Raw genomic sequence first — 16,266 nt, forward strand, 5'->3', positions numbered from 1 at the left:
GTCTGAGTGCTTTTTAAGGTGGTCTGCAGTGGGCTACAGCTGTTTTGAGATGGGAGGGAGGAATAAGGATAACCTAAAACAGGAAGTACAAAGGATTCTGGAGAAGGGTAGGACTGTAACGCCACATCCTGCACTTTCCCAAACATGGAATTTCTTGCTGCTCCCGGCCAGCTCTGCGGAGGCAATCGCCAGGCTCCAGCCACCTTCCTCTCCGCTGGTCTGGAAGAGGAGTGGAGGAGGGAAGGGGTGGAGTCACTGGGGTGAATAAGTCCCATGGTGTGTGAGGTCTCCTCCGCCCTGGGACAGCGTCACGTGTGGGGAATGACACAACACCCAAGCCTGCAGCGGGCTGAGTCAAGGATAACTTCTCCGTGTTCTCATCTAGCGTCCAAGTGGGTCGGAATACGTTCTCAAAGCCCCTTCTCTTCGCCTCAGTGACTCACCTAACAGGAGGAGGGAAGTCAGGATTGAGATAAACAAGGATTTAGGAGGGGAAATCTGCCACTTCCCCAGATCATAAATACCCTCAACTTGGTGTTTTCAAGTTCCTCTCACCAAGCATGAATTAGTCCCCCAAAGTCTCCCACTTTTTTTTTAACTTAAGATTGATTTATTTATTTGAAAAGCAGAGTTACACAGAGAGAGGGAGAGACAGAGATCTTCATCCGCTGGTTCACTAACCAAGTGGCCTCCACTGCTGAGGCCAAGCTAGGCTGAAGCAGAAGCCAAGAACTCCATCAGGGTCTCCGACGTGGGTGGCGGGGCCCAAGTATTTGGGCCATCTTCCACTGCTTTCCCAAGCACATTAGCAGGGACTTGATTCCAAAGTGGAGCACCCAGGACTCCAGCCTATACACTCAAATGGGATGCTAGCTTCTCATATAAGTGTGGCTTAACCCGCTGTGCCACAACGCTGGCCCCAAGTCTGCTCTTGACCCACCTGAAGACCAATGAAAACAGTATGAAGGTTGGGCCACAGTCAATTTATAGAGTCAGAAGAAAAAACAAAACAAAATGCTAAGTCTTACCTCAGATGTACTGAATTTGTGTTCTGTGCTGTCTTGTTTTTTCACCCTCACCCCACATCCACCCTTATATTGTTTGGGGATGTCTGGGTTATAGAAGTGCAGACTACTTGGTTGGGTGTGAGCCCTAAATGTTCTTTCTCTTCTTAACATCTGAAAATCAGGAAATGTCTTACTCTGATTTCTTTTTTTGCTTTCTTCTCTCTTCTGGAGGGATGTACCAAGGCAATCTATATTAATGTGATTCTATTTTTCTGGGAGTCAGATGAGCAGCAAAGCTTAGAGAACTCTCTATTTTGCCTTTCCACAACATTACTACACACATCAGAAAATTTAGGAGAAAATGCCAGTTTTCAGGTACAAGATTATAATTATGTCTTTGTATAAGATTTTTTAAGTTATAAGCTCAAAAATACATGAGATATATATATATTTATGTTGATTTTAAACTTCTGGTAACTAACAGAGTTCACATTTAAATTTTTTTAAAGATTTATCCATGTATTTGAAAGAGTCGCAGAAAGGAGAGACAGACAGAGATCTTGCATCTGCTGGTTCACTCCCCGAATGGCCACAATGGCCAGAGCTGGGCTGATCTGAAGCCAGGAGCCAGGAGCTTCTTCCAGGTCTCCCATGTAGGTGCAGGGACCCAAGCACTTGGGTCATCTTCTACTGCTTTCCCAGGCACATGAGCAGAGAGCTGGATCAGAAGTGGAGCAGCCCAGACTCAAATCAGTGCCAATATGGGCTACTGTTGCTGCAGACGGCGGCTTAACCCACTAAGACACAGTGCTGGCCCCACATTTAAATGTTTAAAATGAAATTCACCTAAATAGCTATAAACTGGTGAATTATATGTATACAATGGACTGTTACTCAGCAATAAAAAGTGCATCCCCCAACAGGGATGAATCTTTGAAACATGCTAAGTGAAAGAAGCCAGCCACCAAGGACCACATACAATATGAGTCTATTTGTATGAAAGGTCCAGAATAGCCAAATCTATGGTTTCCTAGGGCTAGGAAGCAATGAGATAGTGGGATAAGGGAAAAGGAAGATGACAGCTCATGAGTTTAGGCTTTTCCTTTTTTTAAGTCAGAATTACACACAGAGAGAAGGAGACCCAGAGAGAAAAAGTCTTCCATCCATTGGTTCACTCCCCAGTTGGCTGCCATGACCAGAGCTTTGTGGTGATCTGAAGCCAGGAGCCAGGAACTTCTTTCAGGTCTCCGAGGTGGGTGCAGGGGCCCAAGGACTTGGGCCATCTTCCACTGCTTTCCCAAGCCATAGCAGAGAGCTGGATGAGAAGTGAAGCAGCCGGGACTTGAACTGGTGCCCATACGAGATGCCGACACTGCAGGTGGCAGCCTTACCTGCTACACCACAGTGCTGACCCCAACTTTAGGCTTTCTGTCTGAGGTAATGAAAATGTTCTCGAGCCGGCGCCGCGGCTCACTAGGCTAATCCTCCGCCTTGCGGCGCCGGCATACCGGGTTCTAGTCCCGGTCAGGGCGCCGGATTCTGTCCCGGTTGCCCCTCTTCCAGGTCAGCTCTCTGCTGTGGCCCGGGAGTGCAGTGGAGGATGGCCCAGGTGCTTGGGCCCTGCACCCCATGGGAGACCAGGAGAAGTACCTGGCTCCTGCCATCGGATCAGCGTGGTGCGCCGGCCACGGCGGCCATTGGAGGGTGAACCAACGGCAAAGGAAGACCTTTCTCTCTGTCTCTCTCTCTCACTGTCCACTCTGCCTGTCAAAAAAAAAAAAAAATGTTCTCAACTCAATTGTGGTGTTAAATACAACTCTGTAAATATACTAAAAGGCACTGAATTTTACACTTTTAAAATATTTTTCTTTTGTTTTGAAAGGCAGAGAGACAAAGATCTTTCATCTACTGCTTCACTCCCCAAATTCCTACAACTGGGGTTGGGCCAGGCAGCAGCGAAGAGCTTGTAACTCAGTCCAGGTCTTCCATGTAGGGTGCAGGGATCCAAGTACTTAAGCCATCTTCTGCCGCCTCCCAGGGTGTACATTAACAGAAGGCAGAATGGGAAGATAAGGAGCCTGGACTCCTCAAGCACTCCAGATGGATGTGAGGATTCCAAAGCAGTGTCTTGACCACTGTGCCAAATGCCTGCCTTGAATTTTACACTTTAAATGAGTGAATTGTATGGTATATGAATTACATTTCAATATAGCTATTAAAATAAATGAGGGGCCGTGATTGGCTTAGTGGTTAAGGTGTCAGTTAAGATGCCTGTGTTCCTATTTTTTTAAGATTTATTGTTTAGTTTACAATAGACTGACAGGGAGAAACAGATATCTTCTATCTGCTGGTTCACTCCTTGAATGCTCACAATACCTGGGGCTAGGCTAGGCCAATGCCAGGTGCCAGGAACTCCATCTGGGTCTCCCACATGGGTGGCAGGGCCCCAGCACTTTAGGAGGCAGGTAAATCAGAAGTATGGAGTAGCTGGGACTCAAACCAGGCTCTGTGTTGAGATGCAGGTGCCATGATGTGCCCTGTGTGTCCCACACTGGAGTGCCTGGCTTCAATTCCTAGCTGTAGCTCCAGATTTCAGATTCCAGCTGATACACACCCTAGGAGGCAGTAGGTGATGGCTCAAGTGATTGGATCCCTGCCACTCAGGTGGGAGACCTAGATTGAGTTTCAGGCTCATGGTTCCAGCTCTAACCCAGCTGGGACTGTTGCAGGCATTTGGGGAGTAAACTAGTGGATGGGAGCTCTCTGTCTCTTTCTCTGCCTCTCAAATAAATGAATAATGAAAAATAAATCAATAATGAAATAATATTCATGGCTATATAACCATGAATCACTTATTAATGGAGGTAGATTGTGATGAATGTGGCACCAGGTGACGTTACTGTTTTGTGAACATCATAAAGTACTTACACAAACCTAGATGATATGGGTCAGCCACCCAACCTGGCCTCTTGATGCAATCAAGGGACTCGGTAAACATGTGGTGTATGAGGCTGCTTCTGCTGTAATATTACGTACTATTTTACGGTGATCTTGTTTTATAAATAGAAGTAGTATGTGCCAAAATAATCATTACAAGCATAGCATAGTAAATACATAAACCAAGAACACTCAACTACTATCACTGTCAATGTTATATACTGTACATAATGGTATGTGCTACACTTTAGAACAACTGGCAGCCAAGTAGGTTTGTTTGCTTGCAGCAGCATCACCACAAACACACAAGTAATGCGTTGCTTTATGACTGCGATGGCTCTGACGTCAGCAGGTGATAGGAATTTTTCAGCTCTACTGTAATTTGTTGGGACCACCATTGTATATGTGGTGCCCTGATGACTAAAATGTTATGAAGTGCGTGACTGTAGCTGACCTGATGGAGCAGATAAGTCAATGTGACAGAATGGAAAGAAAATGGTTTTGAAACCAGGAAAGTTGTATTCTAATATGGTCTGGTTATTTTGTACAACTTAGGTCAGCAAAAAAGACCAAATAGTTATTGACTACCTACTGGGTGCCACTAAGTGTGATTAAGACTGTGAACCTCAACTCTATGAACAATGAAGGGGTTTGTTAGAGAACCTGTAAAGGCTTCTTGAAATCCTGAAATCCTGTGATTCTTGTTTGTGGGTGGGAGTGACAGACAGGAAACAGGGCCTTGAAGCTGAGTCCCATTAGTCAGCTCCTAAGTATGTTGGCAGTGATATTACCTCCATGCACCCACCTCAAACCCCGAAGGGCTGAGATTTTTATTAAAGACTAACAGTCACTAAGGAAAAACAGGTCACTTTTCCACTTTAGAGTGTTTACTCGTGATTCCTAAAGGGAAGGAAATTCCAATTCAAGAGATTCCTTGGCCTTGTAAAAATAATGAGGACAGTAGGAAAGGGGGGCCCAAGAGAGGGGGGTTGATGAGGGCAGGAAGGGAGGAGTTTCTTCCTCAGCACAATGACTATAATCACTGGGAGGCTGAAATTACTAGTCCTGTTGTTTGCCTGGCCTTCTGGAACTTTTGCAGTCGCTCCATATGAATCAGTTTCTCTGTTCTCACCTACCACCTTATCCTAGCTGAGGAAAGAGTACAGAAAAAGGAAGAGAAAAGTGGGCTCCTGGGCCTGGGGCCCTCTGGTTCTGGCGGTGTGAAATGCCAGGTGAGTCATCACTCCACACAGCCCAGCACATGCGTGCTGAGGCAGGCTGGCCCTGGACTTCCAGACTCTGGAAACATGCCACAGTACCTTTATGAGTCCTCGGTTGTCCTCTGAAAGCCTTTTAATGCACCAAGACAAGACAAGACGGATAAGTGTGTTGAAGGTAGGAGGCTTCCAGACAAGAACTGCTCCATTTTACTCCCTGACTCTCAAGACTTTGGGCTAGCAGGAATTGCCCGGAAGAGGAGGAGCTAAACACGAGTCCTGGTACCTGATGCTCTTTTTAATGAGTACAAAGTATATTGTTCATGGTGTGTGAATTCAGGTCTGTTTTCTCTCCACTTCTTCCAACATGGATTGAGAAGAAGAGGAGGTTCATCACCCACCTCTCAGTGTACTTGTTAGACATCAAGCCAAAATTCACTCTGGGAATAAAAGATATGGATTCTTTTAAGATTTTTTTTTTTTTTTAACTTGAAAGCAGAGTTACAGAGAGAGGAGGAGAGAGAGAGATCTTCCATCTACTGGTTCACTCCCCAAACGGCCACAACAGCCAAGGCCGGGCAGGCCAAAGCCAGGAGCCAGGAGCTTCTTCCAGGTCTCCCACATTGGTGCAGGGCCATCTTCTACTGCTTTCCCAGGTGCCTTAGCAGGGAGCTAGATTGGAACTGTAGCAGCCAGGTCTTGAACCGGCATTGCAGTGGGAGGCTTTACCTGCTACACCATAGTGCCAACCCCAGAGAAATGTTTTTAATACGGTGGGCTGGTTAGGTTTTTTTTATTCCTTGATTATAGAAGGATGCATATTCAGTATAGAAAAGTTTGTTAAATATAGAAAATCACAGAATAAGAAATGAACATTACTTTTTCTCCCAAATATCACATGGTTAGTATCTAGCCATCTCATTAGGTGATCCAGGAAGTCTCCATCAAGCTCATGGGAGAGAAGTCAAGTGCAAGCAAGACTTGCTGTCTCTGAAGCAGGTAAGTATCCAGTGAGATCCACCAGCAAGAAACCTGGATTTGTCCTTCACTTGAGTCTCAAGTGAAAAAGATGACAAAGGTGTATATTATAACTATAGGAAAATCACCCACACCCAGAACCTGTTTCTTTTTTTTTTTTTTTTAAGATTTTTTATTTATTTGAAAGACAGAGTTACAGAGAGAGGTAGAGACAGAGAGAGAGGTCTTCCATCCGATTGTTCACTCCCCAGATGGCCACAATGGCCGGGGCTGCGAAGCCAGGAACCAAGAGCCACTTCCAAGTCTCTCATGTGGGTGTAGGGGCCCAAGGACTTGGGCCATCTTCTACTGCTTTCCCAGGCCATAGCAGAGACCTGGACCAGAAGAGGAGCAGCCAGGACTAGAACCAGCGCCCATATGGGATGCTGGCACTTCAGGCCAGGGCTTTAACCCGCTGCACCACCGGAGCTGGCCCAGAACCTGTTTCTAAAAGAGTGTTTAAACAGGTTTCACTGGTGATGACATTATTAATCCATTCCAGCTAAGAAACTAATTTTGACACATTTGTTAATAGTCATATTTGAAAAGGAATAGAATGAGAAAAAAATGGTCTAATTTTTCTAAATGCCAACTCATTTGTATATGTGATTTAAAAATATTTATTATTTATTTGAAAGTCAGAGTTACACAGAAGGAGAGGGAGAGAGAGAGAAAGAGAGAGAGAGAGAGAGGTCTTCCACCCACTGGTTCACTTCCCAGTTGGCCGCAACTGCGCCAATCTGAAGCCAGGAACCAGGAGCCTCCTCCAGGACTCCCATGCAGGTGCAAGAGCCCAAGGACTTGGACCATCTTCTACTGCTTTCCCAGGCCATAGCAGAGAGCTGGATCAGAAGTGGAGCAGCCGGGACTTGAACTGGCACCCATATGGGATGCTGGCATTGCAGGTGGCAGCTTTACCCACTATGCCACAGTGTTGGCCCCTGTACGTGCGATTTTGAAGGAAGGTCTCAATGACCCAAAATATCATTCCTGAAATCCATTACCTTTAAAAACTCAGCATAGGGTGGACATTTAGCCTAGTGGTTAAGATGCCTGCATCCTGTATCAGAGTGCCTGGGTTCAATGTCTGGCTCCAGCTCCTGACCCAGCTTCCTGCTAACACAGACTCTGGCCCAGCCCTAGCTGTTGTATTTGGGAAGTGAATCAATGGATGGGAGCTTACTCTCTCTAATTCTGTCTCTCTGACTCTCAAAAAAAAAAAAAAGTTTTTCAGTACAATTCAGCCAACATTTGTTGCCTGTTAAGCACTGGGTCCTGTGCTAAACCCAAGGTAGGGGCCAGCACTGTGACACAGTGGATAAAGCTACCACCTGCAGTGCTGGTATCCCATATGGGAGCTGGTTCGATTCTCAACTGCTCCACTTCCGATCCAGCTCTCTGCTACGGCCTGGGGAAGCAGTAGAAGATGGCCCAAATCCTTGGGCCCCTGCACCCATTTGGGAGACCCAGAAGAAGCTCCTGGCTCCTGGCTTTGGATTGGCACAGCTCTAGCCATTGTGGCCATCTGGGGAGTAAACCAGCAGATGGAAGACCTCTCTGTCTATCTCTTTCTTTCTCTGTCTCTCTTTCTCTCTGCCTCTGTAACTCTGCCTTTCAAATAAATAAATCTTAAAAAAAAAATAAACCCCAAGGTAAAAGTGCTAGGCCTAATGTCAAGATGAATCAGGCATAGTACCTACCCCCAAGATGAGCAGTCTAGTAAGGACAGCACAAATCGAAATCCATTATGAAAGTGCAACAAACTAAGTATGCACAAAATACAATGATGTAAAGAGGAAGAACAGTTGAAGGGTGTTGGGATGAGGGCCTTTAAAATCTGGGAGATTTTGCTAAGAGAAAGGCAGAAACTTAGCTTGGAGGTTCGTTCACATCATGCTTAGATAAGCAGAGAAAATATAATTTGTTTTGTCTAAATCTAATCTGGCCTACTTTCTGAGCCCTCACTCACTGAACAGACCTACTTCAAAGGAAAACTTGGTCTAAACCGATTATTGAAACAGTTCCTTCAGGTCATGTGCAATCTCTTGGATAACAATGCTGGGTCTTTGAGCTAACTCTTCTCCCTCCTACTTCTCCCCGTAACAGGGTTTGATGTATTGGGCAGAAGAGCTTCTGCCACTTGACTGGTTAAAGGTGCATGCAGGCAGGCGCCGCGGCTCAATAGGCTAATCCTCCGCCTGTGGCGCTGGCACCCTGGGTTCTAGTCCCGGTCGGGGAGCTGGATTCTGTCCCGGTTGCTCCTCTTCCAGGCCAGCTCTCCGCTGTGGCCAGGGAGTGCAGTGGAGGATGGCCCAAGTCCTTGGGCCCTGCACCCGCATGGGAGACCAGGAGAAGCACCTTCAGATCAGCACGGTGCGCCGGCCGCAGCACGCCAGCCGCAGCGGCCACTGGGGGGTGAACCAACGGAAAAAAGGAAGATCTTTCTCTCTCTCTCACTGTCCACTCTGCCTGTCAAAAAAAAAAAAAAAAAAAAAAGTGCATGCAGTCTTTGGATCCACGCAGTGACATTTGCTCTCTATTTTCTGGCCTCTAAACAATGTTCTTTGCTCTCTTGGTCTCTGGATAGCCAGCTGGCCTTCAGAGCTGAAGTTTTGAGTTGCTAGAATGTGGGATCTGTTCTTTTGGCATTACTCCCTGTCTAAATTGGCCTCCTTTGACTCTGATGCTAAGTGAGACATCTCTAAATTTGGTTCTGATAGCAGCCTTTCCTGCAGCCCTCACCTCAGAGCCACTTGCTTCCTACCCCTGCTACCACCCCAAGTCTAGACTGGGCTTGGGAAAGTTTAACTTCTGCTCTTCCCAGGGCCTGACCCCACAGCTGAACCAATGTGGTATGTTTGTTCCCTAGGTTAGTTCAGGGTGGTTTTTGGGGCAGCATCTTTCTGAGCACCAGATGAGAAGAGAATATAGCCCTCAACCTAATTTTACTTATCTAACATGGCTTCTACTTTAGGACAAAGCCCAGACTAACAAAAACATGGACACATATATGATAGTTCGACTCTCCTCATTCTGAGTTTCCTTGCCTCCGTCCTACCCATCTTCCAGTCTGAAAAGTAAGACCTTTCTCACATATGCTCTTCCAACTTCAATCTCATGACTGAATTTTAAATTTTTATGTATTTATTTAGAAAGGTAGAGAAACAAATTGAGAGAGATCTTGCATCTGCTGATTCACTCCCCAAATCTCCAAATGCCTACAACAGCGAGAGCTGGGCCAGGATGAAGCCAGGAGTCAGGAACTTCATCCAGGTCTCCCTTGTGAGTAACAGGAACCCAACTGCTTCAGCCATCACCTGCTACTTCTCAGGATACACATTAGCAGGGAGTTGGGATAGTGAGCAGAGCTGGGATTTGAACCCAGGCACTCCATTATGGGATATGGATGTTCAAGTGCAGCTGCGCCAAATACTTGCTCCTGGTTAAATCTAAGTAAGTTGCAGATATTTTATTTCTATATTGGGAGCTCTGTAGGAATCAAGACCTCTGTCTGGTTTGTTAAGCTAAAGCCTTGGTGCATTTGCTTACACTGATTTTACTTAGATTTTTCTCTTGGCTTTCCATCTGTATCTACTCTCCCTCAGTGCTTCCCCAACCCCCATGCTAAGGCAGTGGCAATGGTATGGGTCCAAGAAACATTTAAGAGATCCAATATACAGAATTTGCTATTTATAGAGAATGACAAAAAGACTTCTGGCTCGAGCAAATGGGTAAATAGTGCTACCTCCCTTCAAGATAATACTTTAGGGGCTGGTACTGTGGCATAGCGGGTAAAGCTGATGCCTGTGACACAAGCCTGCCATATTGTACTGGCTGCTCCACTTCTATCCAGCTCCCTGCTAATGGCCAAGGAAAGCAGAAGAGGATGGCCTAAATTCTTGGGCCACTGCATCCATGTGGGAGACCTAAATGAAACTCCTGGCTCCTAGCTTTGGCCTGGCCCAGCCATGGCCATTGTGGCCATCTGGGGTGTGAACCAAAGGATGGAAGACCTCTTTCTCCCTCTTTACTTCTCTCTCTCTGTTACTCTTTCAAATAACTAGTAAATATATTTTTTAAGATATCTATTGCAGAAAGGAAGATGGCTTTCAAAAATATAATAATGGGGCTGGTGCTGTGGCTCACTTGGTTAATCCTCCTCCTGCAGCGCCGGCATCCCATATGGGCGTCGGGTTCTAGTCTCAGTTGCTCCTCTTCCAGTCCAGCTCTCTGCTGTGGCCTGGGAGGGCAGTGGAGGATGGCCCAAGTGCTTGGGCTCCTGCACCCACATGGGAGACCAGGAAGAAGCTACTGGCTCCTGGCTTCGGATTGGCTCCGGCCGTTGCGGCCAATTGGGGAGTGAACCAGCGGATGGAAGACCTTGCTCTCTCTCTGCATCTCCTCTCTTTGTGTAACTCTGTCTTTCAAATAAATAAATAAATCTTTAAAATATATATATATATAATAATAATGAGTTCATGGTGGATACCTTTGACTTGAGGTGCTTTTGGACTTCATTTCGAAGATCCAGGCTGGACAAACCTATTGAACTAATTTGTTGATGAATGTAGTTAAGTTTTGTTGTGCATAATATTCTGAGGAAGAAACAGTTTATGAAGCACATGATTCAATATTCACCCTTTAAAAAAAGATTTATTTATTTATTTGAAAGGCAGAGCTGGAGAGAGGCTTTTTTTTTTTTTTTTTTTTTTTTTGACAGGCAGAGTGGACAGTGAGAGAGAGAGACAGAGAGAAAGGTCTTCCTTCCTTTTGCCATTGGTTCACCTTCCAATGGCCGCCGCTGCCGGCGTGCTGTGGCTGGTGCACCGCGCTGATCCGATGGCAGGAGCCAGGTGCTTCTCCTGGTCTCCCATGGGGTGCAGGGCCCAAGCACTTGGGCCATCCTCCACTGCACTCCCGGGCCACAGCAGAGAGCTGGCCTGGAAGAGGGGCAATCGGGACAGAATCTGGCGCCCCGACTGGGACTAGAACCCGGTGTGCCAGCACCACAAGGCGGAGGATTAGCCTAGTGAGCCGCGGCGCCGGCCAGAGAGGCTTTTTTTTTAAATCCTGTTTCACTCCCCAAATGGCTGCAATGGCCAGAGCTGAGCTGATCAGAAGTCAGGAGCCAGGAGCTTCCTAAGGGTCTCCTATGTGGGTGCAGGAGCCGAAGGACTTGGGCCATCTTCTACCGCTTTCCCAGGCCATAGCAGAGAATTGGTTCAGAAGAGGAGCAGCCGGACTACAACCAGTGCCCATATGGGATGCCGAAGCTTCAGGCCAGGGCTTTAACCCAATGTGCCACAGCACTGGCCCCAGAGAGGCTTTATATTTTGCTTAATCAACTGCTTTCTTTTTTTCTTTTTTAAAAAACTTTTATTATTTATTTATTTGAGAAGTAGAGTTACAGACAGTGAGAGGGAGAGACAGAGAGAAAGGTCTTTCTTCATTGGTTCACTCCCCAAATGGCCACAACGGCTGGAGCTGAGCAATTCGAAGCCAGGAGCCAGGAGCTTCCTCCAAGTCTCCCACGTGGGTGCAGGGGCTCAAGGACTTTGACCATCTTCTACTGCTTTCCCAGGCCATAGCAGAAAAGTGGACAGAAGAGGAGCAGCCAGACTAGAACTGGCACCCATATGGGATGCCGGCGCCATAGGCGGAGGATTAACCTACTGCGCCACAGCGCCGGCCCCTCAACTGCTTTCTACCAAATAGCTAGCTGAAATCAGAGAATGGAAATTTATAAGATAAGGGAAAGAAGCATGGGTTAATTTTAGAGTTTATGTCAATTCTTATGTCAATTCTTAGGAAGGCAGAATTGGGGGAGGGGAGGATTACATTAAGAAATAATTTTAGGAGCCTGCGCTGTGGCATAGCAAGTAAAATCGCTGCCTGCAGTGCTGGCCTCCCATATGAGTGCTGGTTCAAGTCCTGGCTGTTCCACTTCTGATCCAGCTCTCTACTATTGCCCGTGAAAGCAGTAGAAGATGGCAGCACAGAAGGTTAAGCCGCAGCCTGCAACACCAGCATCCCCTCTGGGTACTGGTTCGAGTCCTGGCTACTCCACTTCTAATGCAGCCCCCTGATAAAGCACCTGGAAAAGCAGTAGAAGATGTCCCAAGTACTTGGTCCCTGTTGCCCACATGGGGAGACCTGGATGAAGCCCTTGGCTCCTGGCCATTGCAGTTATTTGGAGAGTGAACCAGTAGATAGATCTTTCTTTCTTTGTCTCTCCTTCTCTCTTTTTGTAAGTCTTCCTTTTAAATAAATGTTTATAATAAGAAAGGAAGAATTTTAATGGGGGCCAGGCATTTGGCCTAGTACTTAAGATGTCTGCATCCCAAATCAGAGTACCTGGATTCAATGCTGGGCTCCACAAGTGGTTGGGTTCTTGCCACCATGTGGGAGACCTGGATTGAGTTCTAGCTCCCAGCTCCCAGCTCCCAGCTGTATTGTGAGTGTGGAGTAGAACATGAATGGGAACTCTATATCTCTCTCTAAAAAAAGAAAAAAAAAAAAAACTTTAGTGATTTCATCCCCCATTCTTCTTCCTGTTTTACAGCTAAGAAGATTGAGCCCTAATGAGTGAGAGGCTTTGAGAAGAAAGCAGAATGAGGGCACTGGCCCTGAGAAGGGGGAGCGGAAAACAGATTCCAGAAGGTAGAAAAGAATCCCCAAAAACTGAATAGGGAGACTATCAGACAAAATGACTTCCTCGTTTTCCCCAGGACGGATCCTTCCCTAATCAGAAGTCATCACCTCAAGAGTACATTGTGGGGGCCGGGGCTGTGGCACAGCCGGCATCTCATATGGGTGCCAGTTCAAGTCCCAGCTGCTCCACTTCCAATCCAGCTCTCTGCTATGGCCTGGGAAAGTAGTAGAAGGTGGCCCAAGTCCTTGAGTCCCTGCACACATGTGGACCCGGAAGAAGTTCCTGGCTCCTGGCTTCAGATCAGCTCAGCTCAGCTCTAGCCGTTGTGGTCACCAGCAGATGGAAGACCTCTCTCTCTCTCTCTCTCTGGCTCTACCTCTCTGTAACTCTCTGTCTTTCAAATAAATAAAAATAAATCTGAGAGAGAGAGAAAGAGGGAGAGAGAGAGAGAGAGAGAGAACATTGTGAACCTGTCCTCAGGTTGCCACATCACCAGGGGGATGACTGACTGTTCAAGAAGTCAGGTCTTTGGACTCACTCTGCAAACTGTAAAATGAAGTTGTAAATGTCGTTAATATTTCCCTCTGTTCCTCAGAAAAATATAAAAATCCAAGTGGAGGGACAAGACCTAGCCACAAGCAAAGACCAGGATATGAACAGGCTGAAGCACAGTGACTGGCTGGGGACTATGCTTTCTATTTAAGGTACACAGCTTATCTGAAAGAAAACAAAAAGAGGGGCTGGCTGGGACCTGTGACGAGGGGTGGTGTCTTGTTGAAGGGAAATAATCCACCGAGCCTCTGTGACCTTTGTCATTTTTTCCCTCCACATATTCATGTATGACAATGACTCAGCTCTACCACCGGTGGCTTATTTTTAGGAAGGGTAACCGAGCCAGTTGAAAACCTAAGCATAGTAACCATTGCCAATCAGCAGCCTCCCAGATCCAAAGTAGGAAAGAAATACTCATTTCTTTATTTCAGCATAATCTGTGTGACTCAAGGTGGGTACCAGAGAGCTATCTCTTTCAAGATAATTTGCTCTTCCTTCTCCCACAGAGCTGGAAACTCCCAGGGGAGAGTGACTCCCAAAACATGAAAGTTCCCCTTAGTCAGTGCTGAGTGGAACCCAGTTTCTTCATTTTCCAAATATGGAATCACCCCAGCCATGTGTAAGCTCACGGCTGTGCTGGAACTAGTATCCTGGGCCACTCAGCTCTGTGCCCCATTCCACTTCCCGTTTCAGATTCCTTAGGCAAAAGCCAAATAATGTAAGTTTTTCATGAGATCATCAGTCTAGAAGAAGAGGGCATTTCCTGGGCTGATTTCCTATTCTAATGCAGTGTAAATGCTGCATCTAAGGGAAAAACATTATACTGTTTATTATCATATTAGCAGAAATCAAGACCCAGAGGGTTATGCACTCTACTGCTTTGTAAAACTGTTAAAATTCAAAACCTTAGCCAAACATGAAGCAATGAACAAGAATGACTGAGAAGGTACAAGTTGTCTGAGATTTGCTGCTGGGGTCTGAACTGTGCTCCTACCACTTTGCTGTGAAGGCCTGGGCAAGGTATTCTCTGTACTGAACTTTCCTTATCTGTAAAATGTGGCTGACAATAAGAGAACTTATAGGGCTGTTGTGAAGGTTAAATGAGATAATGCACATAAAGCATACAGAATAGTGCCTAGTACACAATTGCTCAATAAATGTAAACTAAGACTATCAGTTAGTTTTAGGGTTAGGTGCTTGGAACAATGGTTAAGGTGCCGCCTCTGACACCTGCAACCCATATCAGAGTCTCTGGGTTTGAGTCCTGGCACTGTTTTCAATTCCAGCTTCCTGCTAATGCACACCCTGAGAGGCAGCAGTGATGATTCTCATAGTTGAGTCCCTGCTAAACTTAGGCGAGACCTAGATTAAGCTCCCAGCTCCTTGCTTTGGCCTGGCCCAGCCACAATTGTTGCAAGCATTTAGGGAGCGAACAAGCAGATGTGAGATTTCTTTTTGCCTTTCAAAATCAATCAATCAATCAATCAATCATTCTTTTTTTAAAAGATTTATTTATTTATTTGATATGTATTTGAAAGTCAGAGTTACACAGAGAGAGGAGAGGGAGAGAGACAGAGAGAGAGAGGTCCTCCATCTGATGGTTCACTTCCCAACTGGCTGCAACGGCCGGAGCTGCGCCGATCAGAAGCCAGGAGCCAGGAGCTTCTTCTGGGTCTCCCATGTTGGTACAGGAGCCCAAACACTTGGGCCATCTTCTACTGCTTTCCCAGGCCATAGCAGAGAGCTGGATCGGAAGTGGAGCAGCCAGGTCTTGAACCGGCACCCATATGGGATGCCGGCGCTTCAGGCCAGGGTGTTAACCCGCTGCACCACAGCGCCAGCCCCAATCAATTAACTTTGAAAGGACTTAGTTTAGAATTATCACCAAGGAGCCAGGCTCAGCTCTCCTTCCCATAGGCATTTCTTTTTACTGCATGTCACTGTTTCAAAAATCATACCCAGCATATTTGTAGTATGGTCTCCAGTTTCTTGGACAGATACCAAATTTTTTTTTTCTTAAGGCTTATGCAGGATGATTTTGTCCCTTGAAAACTACTGAGATCAGTTCATTCTGAGTAAAGTGGCCCAGTTAGAGAAGCGACTTGAAGACTTGACCTGAGGAGTTTGAAGTAACTGGACATGATCACCCTGTTGAGAAAACCCTCGAATATTAGTGAGCGGACTTCAAATACCCACCATGTTGAAGGAGGACTAGCAGGCAGATCATTACCAACCTAGGAAGAGGGCATTTTTTCTCAATATAACTTTTTTTCCAGTCAGTTGGTGCTGTCCAAAAATGGTAAGGTTAAGTCAAGCCAGTGCCGTGGCTCACTTGGCTAATCCTCCGCCTGTGGTGCTGGCACCCCGGGTTCTAATCCTGGTTGGGGTGCCGAGTACTAGTCCCAGTTGCTCCTCTTCCAGTCCAGCTCTCTGCTGTGGCCCGGGAGGGCAGTGGAGGATGGCCCAAGTGCTTGGGTTCCTGCACCCGCATGGGAGACCAGGAAGAAACGCCTGGTTCCTGGCTTCGGATTGGCGCAGCGCTGGCCGTGGCAGCCATTAGGGGAGTGAACCCACAGAAGGAAGACCTTTCTCTCTGTCTTCTCTCTCTCTCACTGTCTAACTCTGCCTGTCAAAAAAATAAAGTAAAAAAAAAAAGGTTAAGTCAATATTTGGGATGCTCACATCTCTAATAAAACTGTTGAAATTGAATTCCAACTCCACTTCCATACAGCTTTTTGCTAATGTGCCTGGGAGGCAGCAGATGATGAGCCATGTATTTGGGTTCCTGTCACCAACATGGGAGACCTGGGTGGAGTTCTAGGTTCCTGGCTTTGGCTTCATTCAGCCCCAACTGTTTGCAGGCATTTAGGCCATGAACCAACAG

The 16,266-nt window shown here is 46.5% G+C and overlaps 1 protein-coding gene across 1 annotated transcript in view; it reads left to right on the plus strand.

Annotated features, from left to right (window-relative positions):
- NME1 (NME/NM23 nucleoside diphosphate kinase 1) overlaps positions 1 to 16,266 on the plus strand; it is a 36,232-nt gene that overhangs the window by 983 nt on the left and 18,983 nt on the right. The gene's annotated exons all lie outside the window — the stretch shown is intronic.

Source organism: Oryctolagus cuniculus, chromosome 17 (genome assembly GCF_964237555.1).
Source record: "Oryctolagus cuniculus chromosome 17, mOryCun1.1, whole genome shotgun sequence".
Lineage (NCBI taxonomy): Eukaryota > Metazoa > Chordata > Mammalia > Lagomorpha > Leporidae > Oryctolagus > Oryctolagus cuniculus.